General features: G+C 35.9%; 1 protein-coding gene across 1 annotated transcript in view; it reads left to right on the top strand.

Moving 5' to 3' along the window:
- The window catches only part of MBD5 (methyl-CpG binding domain protein 5), a 141910-nt gene that overhangs the window by 51988 nt on the left and 63065 nt on the right, over window positions 1-26857 (top strand). The window contains exon 2 of the mRNA XM_047083962.1: window positions 17233-17407. The gene's annotated coding sequence lies outside the window, so the exon portion shown is untranslated. The remainder of the gene's footprint in view (window positions 1-17232; window positions 17408-26857) is intronic.

Genomic DNA, 26857 nt, shown 5'->3' with positions numbered 1-26857 from the left:
TCAAAGGGAACACTCTGGGGTGCCTGGCTAGCTCAGTCAGTAGAACATGCAACGCTCTTTTTTTAATTTTTTTTTAATGTTTTATTTATTTTTGAAAAAGACAGAAACAGAGTACGAATGGGGAAGGGGCAGAGAGAGGAGAGAGAATCCGAAGCAGGCTCCAGGCTTTGAGCTATCAGCACAGAGCCTGATGCAGGGCTTGAACTTTTGAACCAAGAGATGGTGACCTGAGCTGAAGTGGGACGTTTAATTGACACTGCCACCCAGGCACCCTGGAACACGCAACTCTTGATCTCAGGGTCATGAGGTCAAGGCCCACATGGGGCATAGAGCTTACTTAAATTATAATAAAGTATATGTGAAGTCCCATATTTAAAAAGGGGGGGAACCCTCTGCAGATCTCTGTGTATATCTCTCTCTGCAGCTCTTTCTTATCCCACACTCTGTCCTGAAAACTTACACTGCCTTGGTCTCCCCTAACACTAGCTATGTCTTCTTAGCTTAGAGAGTCTGCTGAGCTCCAACTGGGTCCACCCTCTCTGCACATAGTCTGGAAACTCACTCAAGGAAATAAGTTAAGACAATTCTAGGGCTCCTATCCTTTGTTTCCTGGTTGTCTCTTTTGGTTGCTTGGTGTCTCGTGTCTTCAAAAAGCATTGTTTCATATATTTTGCCTGTTTTTTTCTGGGTGGGGGTTGTTTCAAGCAAGAGTACATCTTACCCCTGTTATTCCATCTTGACTAGAATCCAAAAGTCCTCCATGATTTATTCTTAATCAGATATATTTTTTCATTTTGACATAAGATTTATTCTCCTTAATCAAGAAAATAGAAACAAAATTGAAGTTGAATTTTCTTCTAATTTTATTTTATTATTGCCGCTGCTTACCCAACTATACTTTAATCTTCCTGTTCTAATCATATCTTTGAAAGTACCTTTTATATCTTTAGAATTTTTCTAAAACTCCACTTTATTCTGGATTTAATAAACTTTTGGACATTTTTCTCAGATGCCTTTTCATTTTCCCTCCCCTATTTCTACCTTTCTTCCTTTTTTCCATCCATTTATCAAAGGTCTATAATGTGTCAGATGCTATGCTAAGCAGTGAGGATAATGCCATGAAAAGAACAGACAAAGTCCTTTCTCTCTTGCTGAAATTCTAGTGATGGGAGAAGGACAATAAACACATAAATAGTATTTTATTTAAGTTAGCAATACGTGCTATAAAGAAAATAAACAAGATGGTATTTTGAGGTGATATTCGAGTTCAAATATTAGAAGAATTTTAGAAGAGAGAAAGCAACTGCAAAAGCCCAAAGTCAAGAATTAGTTTGACATATTCAGGGAACAGAAGAAAGGACATGACTGGAGAGACACTTATAAAATGTGGTCAGGAAGTATTCAGAGGTCCAATCACACAAGGTCTTAAAGGCTGAATCTTAGATTTATGTCCCTTTCTTTCCTTTTGCCTTTTAAACACAGCCTCTTTATAACTAAGCCACATAGAAAGCTCTCTGTACAACCCCTTGAGCTTCTACAGATTTCTCTCTGGTTTCTTTATATTTGGGCTTAGGCTAGTTGTATGGTTATGATCAGAATGCTCTTTTTTAAAATTTTTAAATAACTTTAAAACCTTTTTTGCCTTCCTTATAATGGATGCTTACAATGCACTTTTACTTCTTTGAATACTTTGAAATATGCTTTCCAAAGTCTAAAATACCTGTGTAACCACTCCCAATGTACACTTCCTAGGCTATTACAATCCCCAAGATAACATGACCCATTTCTCCAATTATTCTAGTTGTGCCTGTTATTATTCAGAGTTAAATACAAAGAAGTAGTATTAAGAGACCATTGTGAATAGGCATCCAAAATTTTGTCAGCTTTTATCACCAAAGACTTCTAGCAGATTGCTTCTACCGGTCCACTCTTAATATAGCTAAAAAGAAATAACTTCCTAAAGTGCAGTTAGGGTCTTGTCACTCCTCTGTTTAAACTTTACTGTTGTTTTCCCATTGCAATTAAAAATAAAATTCAAGATGTGATGATGAATAAGGTGGCTGACATGGTTCCTTCCTTGCCTGTTTCTTAATCTCGTGCCACTCCCCCTTTCCCTCATTACACTCCAGTGACATCAATCTTAACTTCATTTTTAGAACACACCCAGCTCTTGTCCAACTCTAGAGTTTTGCACATGCTGTTTCCTTTGCCTAGAAAGCTCTTCCCCCGATTCTTTTCTCATGACCAGTTTCTTTTCCTTTGGGCCTCTCAAATTTCACCTCCTCAGAGAACTTTCCATGTCTCTAAAGGAGATCCCTCCTCCCCCATCCTTGTTTTCTCTTAGACCCTGTTTCTTTCTTTCATAACACTTAGCATGACCTACAGTTGTATTTATCATATTTGCTTATTGGTTTTGTTCTGTTGCCACCACTACAACGTCCCATATACAATGTCACCAGTGCCTAGAACCATACCTGATAATATAGTAGACCCTAATGAACAGTTTAAATAATTTCACCCGAGTTTATACCTGGTTCAGTTTTTGAATGAATGAATGAATGAATGAATGAATAAACATGTTAGAAAGCAAATCATAAAATTTAGAATAAAATTCACTTTTTGACAAAGGTTTTTTAAATGCTTTGGTATCAAAAAGGTCAGTGAATTGGGGCGCCTGGGTGGCGCAGTCGGTTAAGCGTCTGACTTCAGCCAGGTCACGATCTCGCGGTCCGTGAGTTCGAGCCCCGCGTCAGGCTCTGGGCTGATGGCTCAGAGCCTGGAGCCTGTTTCCGATTCTGTGTCTCCCTCTCTCTCTGCCCCTCCCCCGTTCATGCTCTGTCTCTCTCTGTCCCAAAAATAAATAAACGTTGAAAAAAAAAAAAATTTAAAAAAAAAAAAAAAAAAGGTCAGTGAAGAAAAAAAGACACATAGGCATTATAAAAATCTCATGATCCAAATTACTAGTCCAGTGTAATCCAATTACCCTTGTGCGTCTATTCATGAGCAATGAAAAAGATTAACATCAACATTTCTCGCAACATGAGTTTTTGCTGAATATAATTTCATTTTTAACTGTTTATGATCTTTTTGTATTTTGTAAGATTCGTGATGATACGAAACTTTTCAGTGACTCATATTTTATACATAATATGTTAAATTATATTTATATGAATATTAGTGAATACTTATATATATCAAGTATATTGAGGAATTTTCTTTAAAAAACAGAACTTATGTAGTAGTGAACTGTTTGGTAATGTTTGATATAAAACCATGGTTGAGGGGCGCCTGGGTGGCGCAGTCGGTTAAGCGTCCGACTTCAGCCAGGTCACGATCTCGCGGTCCGGGAGTTCGAGCCCCGCGTCAGGCTCTGGGCTGATGGCTCGGAGCCTGGAGCCTGTTTCCGATTCTGTGTCTCCCTCTCTCTCTGCCCCTCCCCTGTTCATGCTCTGTCTCTCTCTGTCCCAAAAATAAATAAACGTTGAAAAAAAAAAAAAAACCATGGTTGAAAATATGAAATGGTATGGAATTTTATCTCTTTATTATTCAACATTAGTCATTTAATACAGGTAAATCATAACACTTGTACTATAATATCCTGGCATTTTTTAAACGATATTGTTTGTTGAAGTGTTCATGATTAAAATATAAAAAATATTACTGCAGTTGTCTATTGAAGTGTTCGCGCTTGAAGCATTAGAATTATCATTGCAGTCGTGTCTTCAGATTTATTTATTAATTGCTTATTACTAGTAGGAAATGACCTAGTAGTCTAAGTTTGAAGATTACTTGAGGGTTTCAGGATTATTTTCTTATAAATTTGGCAAACTCCTTCATTTGTCCCTCTTGTTTTTAGTGTAAAAAAATCTAGCTATGTTTTGTGATTGCCTGCTATGTTTAATAGATTATTTATTTGTCACCATCTGTTTTCTGATTCTAATTTAGGTATCTTTCTGACCAATGTAATGAATCAATAGCTTATAATACTGCTCAGCTATGAGCTAAATTAATATATGTCCCTTAAAGCTATGTAATCTTTTTACATACTTTGTAAGTCAGGAGAGACTAATTTATTAGCTGATTGGTTAATCTGAGTCATTAGTATCCATCTTGAAAACTATAAAAATAAAAATATTAAAACATATCCTAATTAGGAGTTTAAAAACAAAAAGCTGCAATGAAGAATAAAGTCTTCAAATAGTACCTATAGTTAGAACTAAAAAAAAAAAAAAAAAAAAAAGCTTTATCTTTTTATTCTGCTCTTTTGCTTCTGTATTATGTTGCCATGGAAATTTTTTTCATTAACATTAAATTGATTTGCCCAGAGATGAAATTGCTTGCATCATCTCCTCTCCTCATATTCATAAAGCCTCCTAAGCCAACTTTAGAGCTTTAGTGTCCAAGCTGGTACAGATTCCCAAGAGTTTCTCCCATGCTGAGTATTCTTAAAACTCAAATATAGCACATTAATGTGTTCAATGTTAGTATCAAGGTTGCTGTCATATTTTCATTCTTGGTCCCCCAAAAATTCTTTTAAGCATTTTAAGTCATCAAGGAAAAACCTGGAATTACAAGCTGAAGAATTCTAAGGATATTTACATAATGAAAATAAACAAAGTCGAATCCTTTTATAAAAGCTTGTGTTTAGCATTCTAGGCTTTTTTGCTATAAAATATTAAAGTCCATGTTAATGAACATAGAAAGCCAGTATTTAATATGAGTAATTGGACCTCATACACCTCTGTTATGCATTAAATTTTATGCCAGACTCAGCTCTTGAAACTACAATTTCATTTCGTGCCCATTGCCAAAAATAAACATAATTCTCTTCTAAGTACCTGATTGCTTCATGCCACTTAAATGAGCCTCTCAAGTAATTTCCAAAAAGGTTTGGAGAAAGTATACCATGTTTTGTTTGGTTTTGAGTACTTACATAGTAGAGCCTCAGTACATGCTTGTTTGAACTAACATGTAATTTCAGTCTCCGAAGATGAAGATACAAAGATTGTTTTTACTAAGACCACCCAGGGAAGAAAAGGTTGGAAATGCATGGTATTTTATGCAAAAGGAAACCCAATTTCACCATCTATAGATACTAAAAGTACTACAACCTTATGTATGATATTTAAATGTCATTTAAATGTTTTTACACTTAGAATATGTGCTTCAACTCTCTTTTCGTTACTTTATACTTCACTATGTCTTAGAAATCTTTCCATATCACTATTGAACTACCTCTTTTAAGTGTTGTATTATCTTCTATAACTGTTATTTATTTATCCATTCCCTAATTAATAGGCATTTAGGTTATTCTGTGTTTTTCATTCTAGTGATCAATGCTACTATTAATATCATTTTACATAATTCTTTTTTTTAACCTTATTTATTTTGACAGAGAAAGAGAACACAAGTGGGGGAGGGGCAGGAGACAGAGGAGAGAGAATCCCAAGCAGGCTGCAATGTCAGTGCTGAGCCCAACATGAGGCTCAAACCCACGAACTGTGAGATCATGATCTGAGCTGGAGCCAAGAGTCAGACACTTAACCAACTGAGCCACCCAGGCGCTTCCCATTGTACATAATTCTTTGTGCACATATTTGATTATTTTTCCATGCGTGATGAAGAGGGATTGCTGTTTTAAAGGATATGCACATCTTAAATTCATATTGATACTGATACATTACCCTCCTAAAAGGAGGTAACAGTTTGTCCTTCTAAGTAGTTCATGACACTACTTTTCCCATACTCAATCAAACTTGATATTACCAATCTTTTAAACATGTTTACCTTGTTATAAGTGAAAAGTGATACTTTATTGCTTTATTTTGCATTTCTGACTACTACTAAGCATCCTTTCTTACATTTATTAGCCTTTTGTTTTACCTTTGCAGCCTATCCATATTTATTGTCCATTTTTCTTTTGGACCTTTTATCTTTTTATCACTTTTTTCGAAGCTCTTTATACATTTCAGATACTAATGCTTTGACTGTTAAATATGTTTTGAATACTTTCTCTAGCTTATCAATTATCTTTTAAGTTTTTTGTTATTCTTTTGCTGAACAGAAGTTTTAAATTATGATGTGAAATTGAACAATCTTTTTCATTACGACGTTTGCTTTTCATCTCTTTTAAAAGGGCTTCATAAATCTGGCATAAACGTAGTCTTTAAAATTTTTTTAATGTTTATTTTTGAGAGGGAGAGACAGAGCATGAGCAGGGGAGGGGCAGAGAGAGAGGGAGACACAGAATCCCAAGCAGGCTCCAGGCTCTGAGCTGTCAGCACAAAGTTCGGTGTTCTAACCCACGAACCATGAGATCATGACCTGAGCCAAAGTCGGAAACTTAACCGACTGAGCCACCCAGGCGCCCCTAAACATATTTTTTATATTATCTTAATACACTTATATTTTAGTTTGATTTAGTTTTTATTTTTTACTTATGTCTTGAGTCATTTGGAATGTATTTTTTGTGAATTACATGAGTTATGGAAGTAATTCATTCTTTTTTTCCAAATGGGTATCCAGTTGTCCCAATTCTATGTATTGAATTGGCCATCCTTTTCCTATAGAATTGAATGATACCTTTAGGATGAATTTGCTTATCTATGGCTTTACCTGTGGCCATACTCTTCTATTATATTACTTGCCTATGCTTACATCAATACTACAACTTTTTAATATATTTTACTGTTAGATAGGGCAATTCTCCCTTTCTTGTTTTTGTATGGTGGTTTTATACCCAGCCACCCTCTAAATATCTTTTTCATTGGTTCTAATAAGTTTTCATTTTGAGCTTTCTAAGTAAATGATCACATTGACCTCAAGTACTAACGTTTTTTTTTCTTTTTTTCTATTAAGTATATCTCATATAACAGTTGTTGGTCTTGCTAAAGATTCAAAACCAATTCATTAGTCAATATTTAATACCAGTCCAATTTCACATGAATACCTATGAAGGGGCCCATTTCTATCAACTTCTCCAGAAGGTTTACCTTCTCTACCTGTTCCCCTTCCCAAATTTAGTCCTTCCCTATTCATGCAAGATGAATCAGAATTATTTTTCTCAATTTCTTTAGCCTCCACATCTTTTTTTTTCTTTCTTGTCTTTTCTTTTGTTGGTTTTTGTTTGTTTTTCATATAAACATTTCTTTACCTTAAATGTGAGTTATTCCAACCCACATATGAGGCTAAGGGAGTTAGGCAAAATAAGGAAGAGATTCAAAAGTACAGTAGCCATTTATAGTCACCTTCTCTGACCTTAAACAGAATTTTTTCCCTTTTATTTATATGAGCATTTAACCACTTTGCCTTATAATTTTCATGAGTCCATGTTTTGTCTCCCCAACATTTTAACCCCTTCAGATCAGACCATTTCTCCTGCCTTTTATCCATTTATATTTCCTTTCCTCCTTTCCTTATACCTGTATTGCATGTTCTTCATATAGACCTTTATTCCAGCTTAGATTCTATTTTCCATATCTTCAGTGACACAGTTGCCATATCTCAAACTTCCTTGCCTCTCTGTCTTTTGCTCACCCATCTCTACAAGCCTGGTCCTGTTTTATTTTTGTTCATGTTTCCCCTACATTTAAAAAATTTTTGTTTTGAAATGATTTCAAACTTACCAAAAAGTTACAACAGTACATATAAATTATCTATTTATTGGATATCTGTTTATCTATGTATCTGTTTATTATCTCTACACACAAATTCAACAATTAACGTTTTGCCATATTTGCTTTATCATTCTCTCTCACACACATCCTGTGTGTGTATTTGTGTATGTTTTTTAGAACATTTTTATATTAAATTGCAAACATGTGATCTATTCTGTTTTTGCTTTTTCCATGCCTATACTCAGTAATCCAGAAATCCAACTCTATTCATTCTGCTGTCTTGTCTGCCAAGTCATATTCTGGTAAATAAGATCACATTTTGGATTATGCCATAAATTTATGAACACTGACCTCATATTGACTTTCAAGGCTGCCATATATGAGTCACTCTTTCTAAAATTTGCAAACACAGGGGTATTTGGGGATATTAGTTTCTTAAGACATTCTGTGTTTATGGAAATTAATCAGATGATACATTCTGTGTGATTTCATTTGTTTGAAATCTTTGAGATTGTCTTTATGGCCAGTTATTTTCATCTATTTACCAAATATTTATATAGCGCTGACTATGGGCCAGGCACTAAGTGCTTAAGAAATCTTCATTTATTCAATTTGCTCAACACTATGTGGTAGATATGATTATTATCTTCATTTTGCAGATGAGGAAACGGAGGGACAGAGATGTAACTTACCCTAAATCTAAAACGTAATCGAGCTGAAATTTTAATTCCAGCAGTCTGGGTCCAGAATCCATGCTCACAACCACCATACTGTGCTAATTTTTCCAATCTCATGTTCTTTTTAAAAATGTGTATTTATAATTCTTACCAAGTTGTATAATCCTCTGTATATTTCCATCAGATTGAACATTTTATGTACTTCTAATCATGTATCATGTATATCTTTATAAATTTCTTGCCTATTTATCAGTTTCCACTGATAAATTTATCACAATCACTGTATGTTGATTGTGGATTGATTAGTTTCTGATTATAATTCTGTCATTTTTTGGTGTCAATTATTTTTAGGATATTATTAGGTATATCTTTTTTCAAAGTTTGTTCCTCGCTAAAGATTCTTCATTTAATAATTATATAACTTCCTTATCAATATATTTTTAAAATAATGAGAATCAAATGAAAATAGACCTTACATTGCAAACAACTTCATCATTTCAACATGAATTCATACTTTCAGTCACAAACAAACATTACTTTTGTAACAGTAATAGAGACCTCTTATCCATCACAATCTCAACCCTTAATTGGTTCATTAATCAAAAAGATGTGTTAAAGCAAAGGATCATTAAAAATATTTATAATTAGACATTTCAATTTATAATCTGTAAGTGTACATTCAGTCAACAATCTTTTTTTTTTTAAGTTTTTATTTAAATTCCAGTCAGTTAACATACAGTGGTATTGGTTTCAGGAGTAGAATTTAGTGATTCAGCCTTTCCATATATCACCCCGCACTCATCATGACAAGTGCCCTCCTTAATCCCCATCTCTTATTTCACCCATCCCCACCACACACCACCACTGTGGTAACCATCAGTTGGTTCTCTATAGTTAAGAGTAGTCAACAGTCTTTTTAGATCAAAACATTTCCCTATGAGTTTACTTGTTCCCAATGAGTTTACAGCAGTCTCTTTATATGCTAATTTTTTTAACTTTGAAGAGGAACAAGAATTCAAAGACACTTGCAAGATGATTTGAATACAGAATTAGTCAAGATTTTTAGCGTTCCCCCACCCCACCCCAAGATTCTCCACTTTTTCATCTTATTTGACCTCATTTTTTAGGAGGCTTGTCTTAAAAGTTATGCTTTTAGCTTAATTTTCACAGAAATAGTCATTCTTTTTTTATACTTACATTTCATTAGTTTACAAAATATTTTATTAAATATTATACCAGCAACTGTTACTGACTCAGACAGTTTTGGAAACAACACAACTAATATTGGAAAGCATACAACTCAACTGGTAAAAGCAGAGGTAAACATTTGTCTGTTTTCAAATAGAAATGGTGTTTTGATTAGTTGAAGATTTGTTTAAGTGGAGGTCAGTTAAGGGAGTTTCCTCTGTAGTTCAAATTAGAATATGTTCTTCAAGTAAATAATTGCAAAATCACTAAGTCATTCTCCATCTGACAGATGTCATTATCAGCAAATAACTACATAGGAATGAGATTGCATTTATGAGTTAAGATACCTATAGACCAGCAATGCTTATGTTAGAAATGTCACAGATTTATGATATGAAAACTTTTTTGAGCTTATGTACATAGAGATTCACCCTATGCTAGGAAGATGGACATGTTTTTTAAAGTTATATTCATGAAACTTCCTAACACAACTTTACACTTTCAATCTGATCAGGCTTTTCCCTGTTCCATTGGTGTCTTTTTTTTTTTCCTTTAATGTTTATTTATTTATTTTTGAGAGAGAGAGTGCGCACGTGTGCACAAGCAGGAGAGGAGTAGAGAAAGAGGGAGACAGAATCCCAAGCAGGCTCCACACCATCAGTGTGGAGCCTGTCTCAGGGTCAGGAATCCATGAACTGTGAGATCATGACTGAGTGAAAATCAAGAGTCCATTGCTCAACTGACTGAGCCACCCAGGCACCCCAGTGGGTGTCTTAATCTCAGTAAACATATGTAAGATTGAGTTGAAAAAATTGAAGTCATCTTTATGAAGTCTCTCTTGCTTTTCTAGATTAGGTAGAAATGATAGAATTGGCTGGACCAGAAGAGCATCCAACTCAGAAGAGATTCTTCAAAGGTTTCCTTATGGGGGACACAAATTTAAATGTTAAAAATATATTAACACTGTAAAAAAAACTTAAGATGCACATTCAATGCATTATACCACATTGGAAACACATCATGAAACAAACACATAAACATATCATGAAATAAAAGTAAACCATGACACTAGTTTGTATATATTTTTTATTCAACGTTTATTTATTTTTGGGACAGAGAGAGACAGAGCATGAATGGGGGAGGGGCAGAGAGAGAGGGAGACACAGAATCGTTAACAGGCTCCAGGCTCTGAGCCATCAGCCCAGAGCCTGACGCGGGGCTCGAACTCCCGGACCGCGAGATCGTGACCTGGCTGAAGTCGGACGCTTAACCGACTGCGCCACCCAGGCGCCCCTGTATATATTTTTTAAATGTTTATTTATTTTGAGAGAGAGTGCAAGCAGGGGAGGGCCAGAGAGAGAGAGAGAGAGGGAGAAAGAGGGAGACAGAATCCGAAGCAGGTTTCAGGCTCCAAACTGTCAGCACAGAGCTCAAAGCGGGGCTCGAACTCACAAACTGTGAGATCATGACCTGAGCCAAAGTCCGAGGCTCAACCAACTGAGCCACCCAGGTGCCCCAACTAGTTTATATTTTTATGCACTGCTGACTAAAGCTTTGCTACCAATATTCATGTGCATTTTGAACTTCTTATGGGTATGCATTTTTATTTTTAAGCTTTTAGCTGGGCTTTTTAAAAACTTGAGTTCACTATTTTTTATCCAAATCAAGTTATACAAACAAGAGCACTGCTGCAGCATATGTATGCTTCATTGAAAAAATGCAAACACAACATAGGGGTATCTTCCCACCATGTATCCTTATCATTCCTTAACAGTTTTGCGATGGCAAATTAATATGATAATATTGTATTAAAGCAAGCAAGTTTTCTTGCTTAATTTTAGTTTTGGATATTTCTTGCCTATATTTTACATTCATGGCCAGAAACATGAATAATGATTAGATATAGTGTTTCAATTTTGGAAACAAGACTTTTTTTTACCATTTTATTTAATTTATTTTTTTAATTTACATCCAAGTTAGTTAGCATTTAGTGCAACAATGATTTCAGGAGTATATTTCTTAATGCCCCTTACCCATTTAGTCCATCCCCCCTCCCACAACCCTTCCAATAACCCTCTGTTTGTTCTCCATATTTAAGAGTCTCTTATGTTTTGTCCCCCTCCCTGTTTTTATATTATATTACTTTTGCTTCCCTTCCCTTGTGTTCATCTGTTCTGTGTCTTAAAGTCTTCATATTAGTGAAGTCATATGATATTTGTCTTTCTCTGACTAATTTCACTTAGCATAATACCCTCTAGTTCTGTCCATGTAGTTGCAAATGGCAAAAAGATTTCATTTTTTTTGATTGCCAGGTAATACTCCATTGTGTGTGTGTGTGTGTGTGTGTGTGTGGATAAAGAAGATGTGGTGTGTGTGTGTGTGTGTGTGTGTGTATACATCTGTTGATGTACATTTGGGCTCTTTCCATACTTTGGCTCCTGTTGATAGTGCTGCTATAGACATTGGGGTGCCTGTGTCCTTTCAAAACAGCATATATGTATCCCTTGGATAAATACCTAGTAGTGCAATTGCTGGGTCATAGGGTAGTTCTATTTTTAATTTTTTGAGGAACCTCCATACTGTTTTCCAGAGTGACTGCACCAGTTTGCATTCCCACCAGCAGTGCAAGAGAGATCCCCTTTCTCCGCATCCTCACCAACATCTGTAGTTGCTTGAGTTGTTAATGTTAGCCATTCTGACAGGTGTTAGGTAGTATTTCATTATGGTTTTGATTTGTATTTCCCTGATGATGAGTGATGTTGAGCATTTTTTCATGTGTCTGTTTGCCTTCTGGATGTCTTCCTTGGAGAAGTGTCTATTCATGTCTTTTGCCATTTCCTCACTGGATTATTCGTCTTTTGGGTGTTGAGTTTGCTAAGTTCTTATGGATTTTGGATACTAACCCGTTATCTGGTATGTCATTTGCAAATATCTTCTCCCATTCCGTCAGTTGCCTTTTAGTTTTCCTGATTGTTTCCTTCGCTGTGCAGATGCTTTTTATTTTGATGAGGTCCCCATAGTTCATTTTTGCTTTTGTTTCCCTTGCCTCCGGAGATGTGTTGAGTAAGAATTTGCTGTGCCCAAGATCAAAGAGTTTTTTGCCTGCTTTCTCCTCGAGGATTTTGATGGCTTCCTGTCTTACATTGAGGTCTTTCATCCATTTTGAGTTTATTTTTGTGTATGCTATAAGAAAGTGATCCAGGTTCATTCTTCTGCATGTCACTGTCCAGTTTTCCCAGCACCACTTGCTGAAGAGACTGTCTTTATTCCATTGGATATTCTTTCCTGCTTTGTCAAAGACTAGTTGGCCATATGTTTGCGGGTCCATTTCTGGGTTCTCTGTTCTGTTCCATTGATCTGAGTGTCTGTTTTTGTGCCAGTACCGTACTGTCTTGATGACTGCAGCTTTGTAATACAGGTTGAAGTCCGTGGAAAAAAGATTTCTTTACTCTCCCTTCAAGCTTCTTGACCATTTTAATTGCAGAGACCTTAATGTTGCTGAAGCCAAATTCACTATTAAAAAAAAAAAGTTGCCTTTAGCAGTAGCTTTTCTGTGGTAATCAGAACTGTGTTAATATTATAAAGTCAGAACAAAGTACAGAAATGACTCCTTTGAAGATGATTTAAAATTGCAACTGTCACCCATCTCTCTTGATTTCATACTTTTTATTAATCAAAGTAGTCCCTTATTTTTATTGATGAATTTTAATAAGTAATGTTATAATTTGATCTTATAAAATGAATTATTACCAGCAAGCAATGGAGATTATACATATTATATATATAATGAATTATTACCAGTAAGCAATGGAGATTATACATATGTAATATGTAATGGAGATTCCATTTAGATTTCCTTAGACAAAAGAAATCTACACCAAAAATAATTTGAAAAATACTGATCTAGTTCAGCCCATTAATTTTTACAAATTAAAAAATTAAAGCTCAGGTTAATTGTCTTACTAAAGTTATACAGCCAGAAAATTTCAGATTCTAAACCTCCTCTTACCTCACTGTTCTTTCTATTATTTGTTACCTCATCTCTGAATTTCTACAGCACATTTAGTTTATGCTATGGCATTCTGTTTGCGTACAAGCACTCATTCACTTACTCACAAGTAATTCTCTGTGTACCGGGCACTCCTCTAGGCACTGTAGACAGCCCCTGCATTTAGAAATTGTACTGATAATAGAATAAGAAAAGTAGATTCTATTCAGCCTCCATTTGATTTTGGTTGAATACTCATCTGCAGTTAGCCACCTTCATATATCACTGGGTGGTTTTAACATATTCCTAACAAGAACTTTTCTATTTTATGATTATATTTTAGAGGATTTAAAACATTCTCTAGCATTTTGAAAGGTGAGAAAAACAAATAATTCAACTTAGAGTACATTGTTTGCATATCATGTACCTGGTAATGTGTTTGGCAACTCAAAAACAGGGTATATATAGCAAGGAATGTGTGTACATAAAACAGAATGTATTACGTGCTGTTACATATGTGTAAGCAGCACTGTAGAATGAGAGAGCAATGAACGAGTAACTCTGAGAAGGAGTCTAAAGAGGGATTCATGGAAGAATTGACCAGAGAGTTTAAAGAGCACAAGGTTGCTTGCTTTAAGAACGTGGAAGGAAATCTTTCTATGTCCAGGGAACAACACATGCATAGGCATAGAGTTGTGAATAGTTCTGGCATTTCCACAAAAGGTTAATGCCACAGACTAACTAGGGTGTCTTGGGAGGAGTGGTGGATAAGCACTTTTAGACATCGTTAGGTAATTGAAGAAGAGAAGTAATGAAATTACTCACATTGGATCTGAATGTGAGGCTTCCCTAGGTACAGTGTAGGTGAGGAACACCCTAGGTATGCCTCATGCTTCTACCTATTTCTGTGTCTAGGTGTTAAGTTCTCTGAGAACACTGATGGTATTTTGTCCTTCCCTATCTTACAGTGACACATGCAGTGCTAAGCGTGACAGGGGCTCCGTATATGCCTACTGATTATGCTCATGTGTAAGGTTCTGTACTTTGTGCTATGAGAAATGAAAGTTGTGATCCAGCCAGCCTTCAAGGAACTATTGAACCTAAAGCAAAAAATTCTAGGGAATTTTATCTGTTATGATGACTAATATGTCCATGTGCCCACAGAGCTTATGTTCTTTATCAGAGGAAATATAGGGTAAATAGTATATACAGTATGTTAGTGATAAACACTAAGGAGAAACACAATAAAATAGGAAAGGCGGATATAAATTACCAGAGAGGAAAAGAGAAGGTAAAGTTATTTAATTTATCTTGTCTCCATTTCCTTAACTCTAGAAAAGAAGAAACAATACTATTTATTTATAGGACAGTGACAAGTATTAAGTTAGTTAATAGATGTATGTATAAAATGCTCAGTGCTGTTCCCAGAAGATGGTAGGAAGTCAGCTAATATTATTTATACATTTGTCTAAAATAGCTTTAGAACAATAACCATCTTATTTTCATCAGTTAGGAACTTCTTTTTTTAATGGATATACTTCCAAACAGTTTTGAACTACTCTATCTATAGGCTAAGACTCCCTCATCCATATCTTGCTCCTTTTAGCTTCTGCTTCCAATGCATTCACATCTAATAATACTTTCTTAGTGAAGTGAATCATCGTCTTTTGATAGTATTTCTTCTTTGCTTATCTGGATGTCAGGTCACCATTTTCTATTTCAGGCATGAGGCAGACATCCAGATCTTCCTGTGGAAAATATTCATTAATGCTTCATCCCTTATACCATCTCAAGGTTAAAAGGTCTGACAAAATGAGACCTTTATGCTTGCTTACCAGCTACAAATAAGTACAATATTGGAATTGATATTACCAGACAGAAGAGTAAAATCTTTAATATTAATCTTTTGAAACTAAGATCATTTGCATGGATTAGGTGAAATTTCACGTCTCCTACTAACCTTTCTTTGTCTGTCTAATTTCAATGCATCCTTAAATGTATCCAGCATCCCCCTTTCTCTGATCCCTGAGAACTAGACTAGCTCTTTCTTTGTACTCCTTTAGCACTACATATTTAGCCCTATTGTAGCCAGTGTCAGTCAGTTTTATAATTACCTGTTTACCGGATTGCACAGCTCCCTACCCTCCACCTCCAAGGCATAGCTTCTTGAGATGGAGCTTGTAGGGGCGCCTGGGTGGCGCAGTCGGTTAAGCGTCCGACTTCAGCCAGGTCACGATCTCGCGGTCCGTGAGTTCGAGCCCCGCGTCGGGCTCTGGGCTGATGGCTTGGAGCCTGGAGCCTGTTAACGATTCTGTGTCTCCCTCTCTCTCTGCCCCTCCCCCGTTCATGCTCTGTCTCTCTCTGTCCCGAAAATAAATAAACGTTGAAAAAAAAAATTAAAAAAAAAAAAAAAAGAGATGGGGCTTGTATTCTCTTTATGTCCACTTTCTTAGTATCCATTATTGTGCTTCACATGTAGGGGATGGCTAGTAAATGCTTAAAACACTAAGTCTAATACTTGGAGTACCTTTAATATATCAAGATTATAGAGACATTGTTATTTAATCTTTGTTCCGCATTCCTTAATTGCTCCTTTGTCTCTCCTGGCTGCTTTCTGAGAAATAGCAATACTCAAGCATGCTGTACACCCTGTCCTACACATCCCCCTGTCCTGCTTTGGCCCTAAACCAAAAAGAAAAAAAGAGCAAGTTGGCTGGTCCAGGATGTGGTCCTTACTCTTCCAATTAAAAGAAAATGTTGAGGGGCATCTGGCTGGTTCAGTCAGTAGACGTGCAACTCTTGATCTCAGAGTCACAAGTTCAAGCCCTGTATTGGGCAAAGAAATTACTTTAAAAAAGAAAGAAAAGAAAAGAAAAGAAAAGAAAAGAAAAGAAAAGAAGAAAAAAATTATTTTCCATTGCTCTCAAGGGTGATGGGCCTCTAGGGTTTGATGCAGATCATCTGTATTTACAAGAAATTAATTTATAAGCCAAACATAACCCATTTGTTTGTTTATTTGCTTTCATTGACTGAAATACTTGTACCTGATATCCAAGTTATGAACTTAATGATATCAAATCACCTATGAAATCCAACAAATAATCAGAAGGTTGTTCATTAGCTATGGAAAGGGGACAAATGAGTTTACACTATCCCAAGGATTACTTTGCTCTGACTGAGAAAGAACCTTGTCAGTGTCTCCTTGATGTCTCAGAGAAAATAGGATAAGGGTTAACAAGGTCTCAAGTACACTTTCGAAAGTCCTTATAAATAATCTTTTCCCTTATTGACTGAAAGGAAACAATATTAAAAGCGAGGGGAAGGAGAGCAGCATTTTATAACTCAGTAATGGTAATGTACAATTTGGTTCCATGATTCTTTGATCCCAAGATGAGTTCTTGAGATAATGCTAATTTGTGGTATTACTGACGATGGGGCTAAGAAAGAATGGAAGATAGAAGATTGAAGTTGGGTGAGAATTCTGTGTACCCTCTACCTCCTCTAACTCAAAAATCACCACAGTTTCAGGGTCAACTCAATTTTATTAAGAAAATTCGCTATCTGCTCTTGGTTTTAGCTAGCTTACTAGAACTCCTTCACAAACTAATAATGTATGATGATCCACTGAGAGTTCATCCTCCACCCTTCTGAAGACACTATGAATTATAGGTTAAGTGGTCATTAAGAAACAAATAAATTGTACTCCTTGTCAAGGACTATAGTGAGTCTTTCAAGCCTTATCTCAAGGTCCTTTCTATTCCAGAGATTGGAAACCCAAGTGCCTACAGAGGCCAGGCTGGTGGGAATGAAGCAGGAAGCCACTGCACTGAACTGGAGAGCCAAATCCTTTCTGAAGGAGCAGTCACTGCTCCGTTCCAGATAATTGTTGCAAGGCAGGAATGTTGACCTAGTATTTACCACATCATCCAGTCTCTCAGGTAAAGCAGGAAATGCAAATGTTCATGCAATATCCTTTCATTTAAATATTGTCAACTAATTCATTATTATTCTCAAACTGTGTACATGCCAAACACTTCCGCAGATAGGAGTTGGCCCAGAGTCCTCCTGTTTATAACTTGGTCTTATATTTTGCTTAACTCTTTGTTAAATAGGAGATGTTATTTTCTATAGGTTTTGCTTTTCTTCAGCATGTTCTCTAAGATACTCTATGCTTGGTGTTATGATACTAAAACTCCTTTCCACTCCAACCTGAGTACTGTGTGCATAAGTTTTCTTCGGCTGCTACATTTTCTCTGCCTCCCTCAGCATTCCAGTGAGCAGTAAAATGCTAAATGGAGTCTCCTTGAGATACTTTTCATATGACACCATTGAACATCTGCAGGTATTACTACTTACTTACTCATTTTATTCCTGTTTTGTGAGCTACATTAACACAGTAAAAGGTCGCTTATTTCATGGGACTTAGAGATTGTGTATCTTGGACTCTTATTTTTTGAATCCATGTACAGACGATATTCCTCTTCTTGCTTTTTTAGAGACCTTATGGAACAATTAATTAGACTATACTTCTCTTTTACATTTAATTACATTTATTGGACATGTTGATTGAACCAGAGTGTTCCTAGATATTTACACATATTTAGAGACAGTGTCTTTAGATAGGTTTCTACAATGGCTGACAGGTCTTCCTGTTTCCACCTTGAGTGAACTTATTTTCAAGGTTACTAGGGGTCACCGTTACCTCTCTACAGAACTGATTACTCCAAGTATGAACTTGGCGTCTGTTGCCAGGTGAATTGAAGAGTATAGTAAAGAATAAGTAAGTAAGTAAAAGAGTATATAAAAGACTAAAAGAGCATATAAATATTAGTTATTTAAATGTTATACAACCCCAAATGAGTATAGTTCGTAATTGTTTCATTCCTAGTACAGTTTGGGGAAAAACCAATATTGATGTACATCATTTCTCAAAAATGATTTGACCTATATGTATATTGAGCTGTTCCTTGAGTAGCCAAAATACCAGTAACGTACAGATATGATGTGAAAGTTACTCCTCAAATTTGCTCTAAATAGACTATGTAAATGTAGACAAGTATTTTTTAAAAATATCCTCTATGAGAAACTTCACTATTCTATAGAAAAGCAAAAATAGCAAACTCTGCTGGTGGCTAATATACAGAAATAAATCATAGATAATTTTTCCCTCAGCAGTATAGTGACTTTATCAATTAGTTTATAGATGTTCTGGTGTAACCTATTACTATACTTAAAACAGTTCTCTAATTCTTTTTTACAGAATATGAGCTGGTGATTGTGCACTTTTTGGCTTTTAAGAGAGCTTTTAAAATGCATAGTAAGCATTTTCTACATATGTATATAGACCCTCAGTTTCTACTTCCTTAAATATTTTTAAAGGCACAAAAGGAGGCTTTAACTTGAAGTTAACTGTCTCAATTTGCTCTTTCTTTGCAGTCAGGTAGAATGACAAGGGTGAAATGAAAGCTCAGTTATGTGTAGTAATACATGTGAATTACTAGATATTATAAGGAAGAATTAAAGGGGAACCCAAGTTAGAGTTGGAAAACCTAATGACTGGAGAAACCAGGGAAGACCTCTCTGAGAAAGTGACATTTAAACTGAGATAAACAGAAGTTGGTTTGATGAAGAACAAGAATGTAGGGATGGGAGACGTATTCCAAGCAGAAAAGTAAGAGTGACACTCTGAAGCATTTTAGAACCAGTCAAAGGGATAGTCTTAATTTTCATTTCTAGTATTTAGAGCATCCAGGTTAATGCAGTATTTTGTATCTTTTTCACTTGGCTAAAACAGAAAAAGAAATAATATCATAATACTAGCTACAAAGCTTGTGACTGTTTCCAATAAAAAAGTATTCCTAGTGCTTTTAAGGATTAGGAAAACATTAATTGGCTGTTCTATGGATATAATATTTAGTTTTTTGGAAATAATATTTTTCTTGATTGCAAAGTCAATAGATTTTTATTCTGGAAAACTTTGAAAATACAGAAAAACAATGAAGAAAATAAAAATCATTCATATTCCTGCTACCCAGAGACAACCACTGAGAGGTCAGTGTTTCTGTATTCCTGCATCTACATATGTAGTAGCATTTTTGTAAATGAAGATTTATGATTCTTTTTTTTTTAATTTTTTTTCATGTTTATTTTTGAGAGAGAAACAGACAGAGCACAAGTGGGTGAGGGATACAGAGAGAGGGAGACATAGAATCTGAAGCAGGCTCCAGGCTCTGGGCTTTCAGCCCAGAGCCCGATGTGGGGCTTGAACCCATGAATCATGAGATCATGATCTGAGCTGAAGTCAGACACTTAACTGACTGAGCCACCCAGGCTCCCCAAGATTTATAATTCTACATGCAACTTTGTAGTATGTTTTTTTCACCTGAAAATATCATGTATCTTTTCCAGTGCTATTAAATTTTCCATAACATGATTTTAATAGCTATGCATAAATAGCAACAACTCACATATTTGCCACATGCTAGGCACTGGTTTAAAACTTTTAACTTTAATCCACAGAACAATTCTGTAGGGCTATAATCTCTCTTTTATAAGGAAAGAAATGTTAAAACTTGTCCAAGATCACAAGCTGATAAAGTATAGAGCTACATAACTTCTAAAAGCAGTAATTAATTTACATAAAACCCTATTTTAGACTTTCAGGTTGTTTCCAGTATAATTTGGGGGTATTTGAAAAATAATCATGATTTTGTGGGGTTGCAGTCTAGGTTGGGCTCTGTGGGGCCAGCTCATCCCTGTTCCATATCGTTTTGACTAGACTTACTTACATGACTGGGCCCTCAGCTGGACTGGCTGGACCAGCTGGACTTCTTTGTCTCCACGTGGACTCTCATCCTCAAGCAGGCAGGCTCAGATTGGTCCTGAGACAATGGCATTCCAGGAAGCAAGAGTGGAAGATGCAAGGCCTATCAAGTTTTAGACTCAGCACTTGAATAGTAGCATATCCATCACATTCCATTGGTCAAAGCAAGTCACAAGGCCAGCCCAGATTCAAAGTGTGGAACAATAAATCCTACCTTCTGGTAAAAGGAGCTACAGAGTATTTGAGGCCAATTGCAGTCTACTATCTGTACTCAGCATTTAGTTCTCTGAAGGCTTCTCTATGGCAAGGATGTATGTGTAAGTTGCCTATCGTTGGCAGCAAGAAATGGCCTGGTATAAATAATTCTCCTAACCATAAATGGGCATAGGCCATTGTTACCTTGACTGAGAACTGGCCTCACTCTGAGAAGCCTATCCCTGTACCTTCCAAGTTTGTGAAAAAATGTAACTTTCCTATGTGAATATGATCCCTCACGTACAGATTGTGAATTTTTATACTCTTCTGCATTAAAAGGGCAAAGACATTCAAACTAGAGAGCTTTGGTAATCAGGGCAGGAAAGATGTGCTTATGGTACTCTACACAGCTGTATAAAACAAATGTAAATGCACTGAGGGTAGTTTGGGGTAAGTAAGTAGAGCCCAATCGGTAGCAGAACCCGTTAGAGCCTTACATAGGATGCATTTGAGAAGTATGTTTTAGAAGAAGTGGCTGCAAAATGAAATTAAGAACCAAATGGCAGTAATAACCAGAGTGGAAATAGGAATAATCTATGAAGCAGTTTTTTAAAAATGAAAAAAGATGTAACTGCAAGATAAGTGTGCTCATAAATAAAAATGCATAGCTTGAATAAATAGGTGAAAGGTGAAACAGATGGGAAGGTTGGATGGGAGGACTGGCTAAGTGCTGTAAAGGAGCTGTTTGAATAATTGATATGAGGGTGAAAGATAATTGAAAAGGGGAAATGTTATTTAGGGTTGCTCTAACAAGCATAATTTAACTAATAATAATGGAAAGATTATGAATATATCCATTTATTACCCAATCAAATGATAATAATGTTGTAGCCACTCAGACATTACTCTCCAAAATTCTAATGCTGATGTTATTGTTTAATACAATCATATCTGTTGTGGTATGTACATATTGTTTTGGAATTTAAGTGTAAAGGTAGCTTCTACGGGAGACTTGGTCTCATTGGAGAACATGAGACATTCACTTGCAAATGTTGGAATGGAATAGATTTCTTATTTCACTCTAAACATTTCAAGGGCTAAGTTTATAATCATAGCATATAAAAATAAATGATTTAGACTTATATAATTATAAAATATTGGTATTTTACCTAATTTACATAGTCTTACCTTGAAAAATCAGTAGTTCATCTGGTATTCATTCTATCCTACTATATATACAAGTAACCTCACAAGGCACGAGATCAATGTGTGATGTCATTATAAACATTTTAATAGAATTTACTCATGATATCACATGACTCAAAAAATCAATTTATTATTTTACCATTAGTAAAGTTTGTGTGACATTATTGAGAAGAATTTATAACATTTGATGTTAGTCAGAAAGATTTATGAGGAATACCTACTTACTGATTTTCATGATGTCATAATCTGATAGTCTTCATGGTGCTTTGAGTGTAACTTTTAAAATCTACATTTAACACTGCATAAACTAGTGAGTGTATTCTTAGGTTGAAAAGAATGTCAGTAAAGCAGATTAAGAAAAAAAGGTCTATTGTATTAATTAGCATCCTACTGAAATATAAGTTTAATTTTAAATTGTTGGATTCATTTATTTCAATGGTTTCTTTATTAATCCAATTAAAATGTATACACAAACCACTTCATAAATAAAACTGATGCACTTTACAAATAAAATATAAAGTCACTTTATTAATTTTCTTAGAAGCCCTATCATACTTTCTACACAGAAATTATCAGAGATTATGAGATCAGGGACAAATCTAGAGCAAAACATCTTTTATATATTTTGTCAACATTCACACTCATTAGCTTCCACTGGCTTCTTTTAAAAACCTCTCTTTCAGGAGCACCTGGGTGGCTCAGTCGGTTAAGCGTCTGACTCTTGGTTTTGGCTCAGGTCATGATCTCACAGTTTTGTGAGTTCAAGCCCCACAGTGGGCTCTGTGCTGAGAGCTTGTTTGGGATTCTCTCTCTCTTTCTCTCTCTCTCTCTCTCTCTCTCTGCCCCTCCCCTACTCACAGTGCCTCTGTCTCTCTCAAATAAATAAATAAACTTTAAAAAAAACCTTTCATTTTAGATGCATGTGTTGCTAAATCTTTATAAGCCTACATGGTAAAAATCAGAATATAAAATTATGTTGACTGATTTGAATATGCAGTCTTCAGGAAGTATTTAAGCTCCTACTGCAGACCAGGCACTATACCAGAAACTAGGAATATAGGAAGGACCTAGAGAGACATGGTCCCTGCTGTGAGGAAGTTTACAGTCTATGGGGAGAGAAAGCCAATAAACAAACAAATGATAAACAAATGGATGATGAGAGGTACCAGTGAATTGAGAAAGTTTGAGAGATTACCTATGGCTTACAGTATAGTCTCTTCGAGGAGGTAACATCTAATTTGAATTCTGAATGATCAAAAGAAGCCAATGCAAAGAAGTAAATCAAGCCACTAAAATTCATTTCACTAAAAGCCAATTCCCAAACTAATTTGCATATTGAAAGGAAGTAGAAAAATTAAAATGTCTGTAGAATTGTGGTAGATCTCAGAATATACACACACCCACAACCCACCCACCCCCACACACCACTTTTTGAATTTTATATTGTTGTTGCTAGAATTGTTTGTGGAATAAATTTGAATTATGTCCTAAGTGTAAGATCTATCCCTGATCCTGAGTGTTGGTGAGATGTAGGTACCTTTCATATCACAATATCTTTTCTGCTTTAACCTATGTCTATTGGGCTTAAACCAAGCCATATAAACAAGGTGGGTCATAATGGAATCTTCGGGGGAGATGAAGGGAAAATGTTGTGGATATGCAGTTGTTGTTTTTTTTTAATTTTTTTTTCAATGTTTTTTATTTATTTTTGGGACAGAGAGAGACAGAGCATGAACGGGGGAGGGGCAGAGAGAGAGGGAGACACAGAACCGGAAACAGGCTCCAGGCTCCTAGCCATCAGCCCAGAGCCCCACGCGGGGCTCGAACTCACGGACCGCGAGATCGTGACCTGGCTGAAGTCTGACGCTTAACCGACTGCGCCACCCAAGCGCCCCTGCAGTTTTTTTTTTTAATGTTAAATTTGGAAAAGAGGAGAAACTATTGTTTTTAGATATAAACTATAAAAATAAAGCATGACTAAATATTTTATGATGAATCTCTTTAGGAAATAAAGTTATCAGAATCTTAGGGGCAAAGAGAAGATTTTAATATTTAGCAAAAGAGGACATACAAGAGGGTTTCAAAAGTTTGAGAACCATGGCCTGAAATGCTTTCCCAAAACTACCCTTTTGTCACTTTAAGAAATTTATCAAGGGTCTTAAAATTATGCAATTCCATTTTAACAAAGAATTCTCAGTAAATATGCCAAAATGGCTGAAATATTTATCTCAGATTTATTTGTAGTTGCTAAAGTCTAGGAAAAAATCTATGTTCACAAGAGGGAAGTGAATAAATTATATGTGTGTGTGTGTGTGTGTGTCTGTGTGTGTGTATCCCCAAAAATACTATCCAGCAATTAAAAATAATATTTTGGAAAAATATTTAATGCCATAGTAAAATGCTCAGGATGAAAATAAAGTACAAAGTGGTCATGATCCAATATTTAAAAGAAAAAGACATGTTTAGAACATGAAAAAAACTTGGATTCAGTACAACTTTGGAGAGCAACTTGGCAGTGTCTGAAAAATTGAGACTGTGCAGACTCTACAGCCTAACATTAATATGATTGATACACCAATAAATAAATAGTTCTATAATAATATGATAGAATACCATTCAGATGTTAAAAATTAACAAATTGGATCTACATGTCTGAAATAGGGACAGATCTATGTATCTCAACTGAGATAACTCTCAAACACTGTTGAATTTTAAAAAGCAAGTTGCAGAATGATATATATGTTTAATAGTATTTATATAAAAATTTTGAAACACATATACCAATACCAAATATTGTTTACATATACATATACAGGGAATAAACATATAAAAGCAAAGCCTATAAGAATGACGACCAGATTTATGATGGTGGTTGCCTTTAAGATGGAAGGGAAAGAAATAGGACTAAAAAGAGAGACGGGTGGGGGAGGGAGATAGTATTTAGCTCTATCTGTAATGGAGTTTTATTTTTAAAAATAAGCAAAACTGACAAAATGCTTACATTGTGAATTTAGAGTAGTGGTTTATTGTTATAATAATTTCTTTTTTAACATGTGCTTTTAAAATTTTCTAAAAACAACGATAAAAGAAAGTACATTCAGGTTTGCAGTAGTTATTCAACACTGAGATTACAGTCCAATTTACTTTTCACCTTCAAACATCTCCGAATTTTCCAAATTCACAAATGAATGTTGAGGAAATAGGTGCCACTTACAGATAAATAAATGATAACTATGTAGATACTCGACCTCCACTCTGTGAGGAATCCCTAAGGCCCTTGCAATTGAGCTGCTTCTAGAAGGCTGAAGTATCAGCAAAAAAAGGATGGCCGCCCCATCCCCCCACCCCTCTTCCCCAGGGACAAAAGGAAGTTGAGGGCTGGCTGCCTGCATAGTGTAGAGATATAAAAGGGCCATGTCCCCTTTTGTAGCAACGTGGATGGAACTGGAGAGTGTTATGCTAAGTGAAATAAGTCATACAGAGAAAGACAGATACCATACGTTTTCACTCTTAAGTGGATCCTGAGAAACTTAACAGAAGACCATGGGGGAGGGGAAGAAAAAAAAAAAAGAGGTTAGAGAGGGAGGGAGCCAAAACATAAGAGACTCTTAAAAACTGAGAACAAACTGAGGGTTGATGGGGAGTGGGAGGGAGGGGGGGGTGGGTGATTGGTATTGAGGAGGGCACCTGTTGGGATGAGCACTGGGTGTTGTATGGAAATCAATTTGACAATAAATTTCATATTAAAAAATAATAAAAAATAAAAACAATCCCCTCCTCAAAAATTAATTAATTAATTAATTAATTTAAAAAACGGCCATGTCCTGGGAAGGGAGACAGGGGCATTAGTCTAAGTCAGTGGGTCTCAAACTTGAGCAGGCAGCAGAATCACCTGGAAGGCTTCTTAAAGAACAGAAGGGCCCCCAAGGTTTTTAATTCATTAAGTCTGGGGCCAGGCCTGTGAATTTATATTTCTGACAAGTTCTTGGGCATTATTGACAGTAATGATTGTCCCAGCACCATGCTCTGAGAATTGCTGGTCTAAGCAAAACCCAGCCATCAGATATTTCTATTTTTCATTACTGAAATATGAGAGAGATATTTGGCAGGAATCAAGCCAATGTTATTATCTGGCGGATACACAAATTACTTAATGGAGCAAACCAGCCAGTCTTGGGGAAGTTGGAGTTGCATGCAAGAGCAGGCAAACAAAGAAGAAGGAGAAGGAGAAGGAGAAGGAGAAGGAGAAGGAGAAGGAGAAGGAGAAGGAGAAGGAGAAGAAGGAGAAGGAGGAGAAGAAGAAGAAGAAAGAAGGAAGGAAGGAAAGAAAATAGGCATCAAATGATCAGAAAGCTCAAAAACAGAAGTAGGGAGAATGAAAGCCAGTTCAATCTAATGATCACAGACCACTAAAGAGATTTCATTAGGAAAAGCAAATTAATAAAATGAGCATGAAAAACGACTGTTAAAAAAAAAACAAAAACAGTTTCAATAATCAGGGTCTGTCACTATTTGCCAAAACTGGGAGTCCAGAATAGCACAAAATTCATGCCTCTTTCCCATCTTCCACTAGCACTGGGAACTCTACTGGACCGGACTGACCCTTCCTTGCTCTCTCCATTCTTTCTCATCCTTCCTCCCTCTTTCCTTTATATTCTTCCTCACTGAACAGCTCTTTATTGCCAAACATTATACTGGACTATGGATAAAGAAGGGTCCCACCATCGTTGTACTGCAGCACATAGCATAACACCTCGTACATAATAGCTGTTGACTAACTGTTGAATGAAACGTCAATAAACTCATAAATGATCAACAGGGGTCATAGTTAAAGGTACAGTGGATGGGAGACAAGTAGGTCATTTCTGTGAGAAACATAGACACAATGGAGTGGCCCCAGCAATGCAAGTTAGCTTGAGACACCATTGGGAATGCTACTACTTGGCACTTTTCCTTATATCCCACATTTTTCCCACTAAATTTTTGCTACTTTTCCCATTGCCTGATGATGTTTACCACACCCACGCCCATGGTTTGTGACTTTCAGCTAAATGAGTATATGCTTCATTGCAACACTTTCTATCTGTCTCAGCCCAAGCTGCAAATAGAGCTTATGCCTGAGTACATGATGCCTTTTAGCATAAGGCATTCTCCTGTGAAGAAA

This window comes from Lynx rufus, unplaced genomic scaffold, assembly GCF_022079265.1.
Source record: "Lynx rufus isolate CCGP_SWC_20201006 ecotype Redwood Valley unplaced genomic scaffold, mLynRuf1.p SCAF_2, whole genome shotgun sequence".
Classification (NCBI taxonomy): Eukaryota; Metazoa; Chordata; class Mammalia; order Carnivora; family Felidae; genus Lynx; species Lynx rufus.
This window is presented reverse-complemented; position numbering and strand designations above follow the sequence as displayed.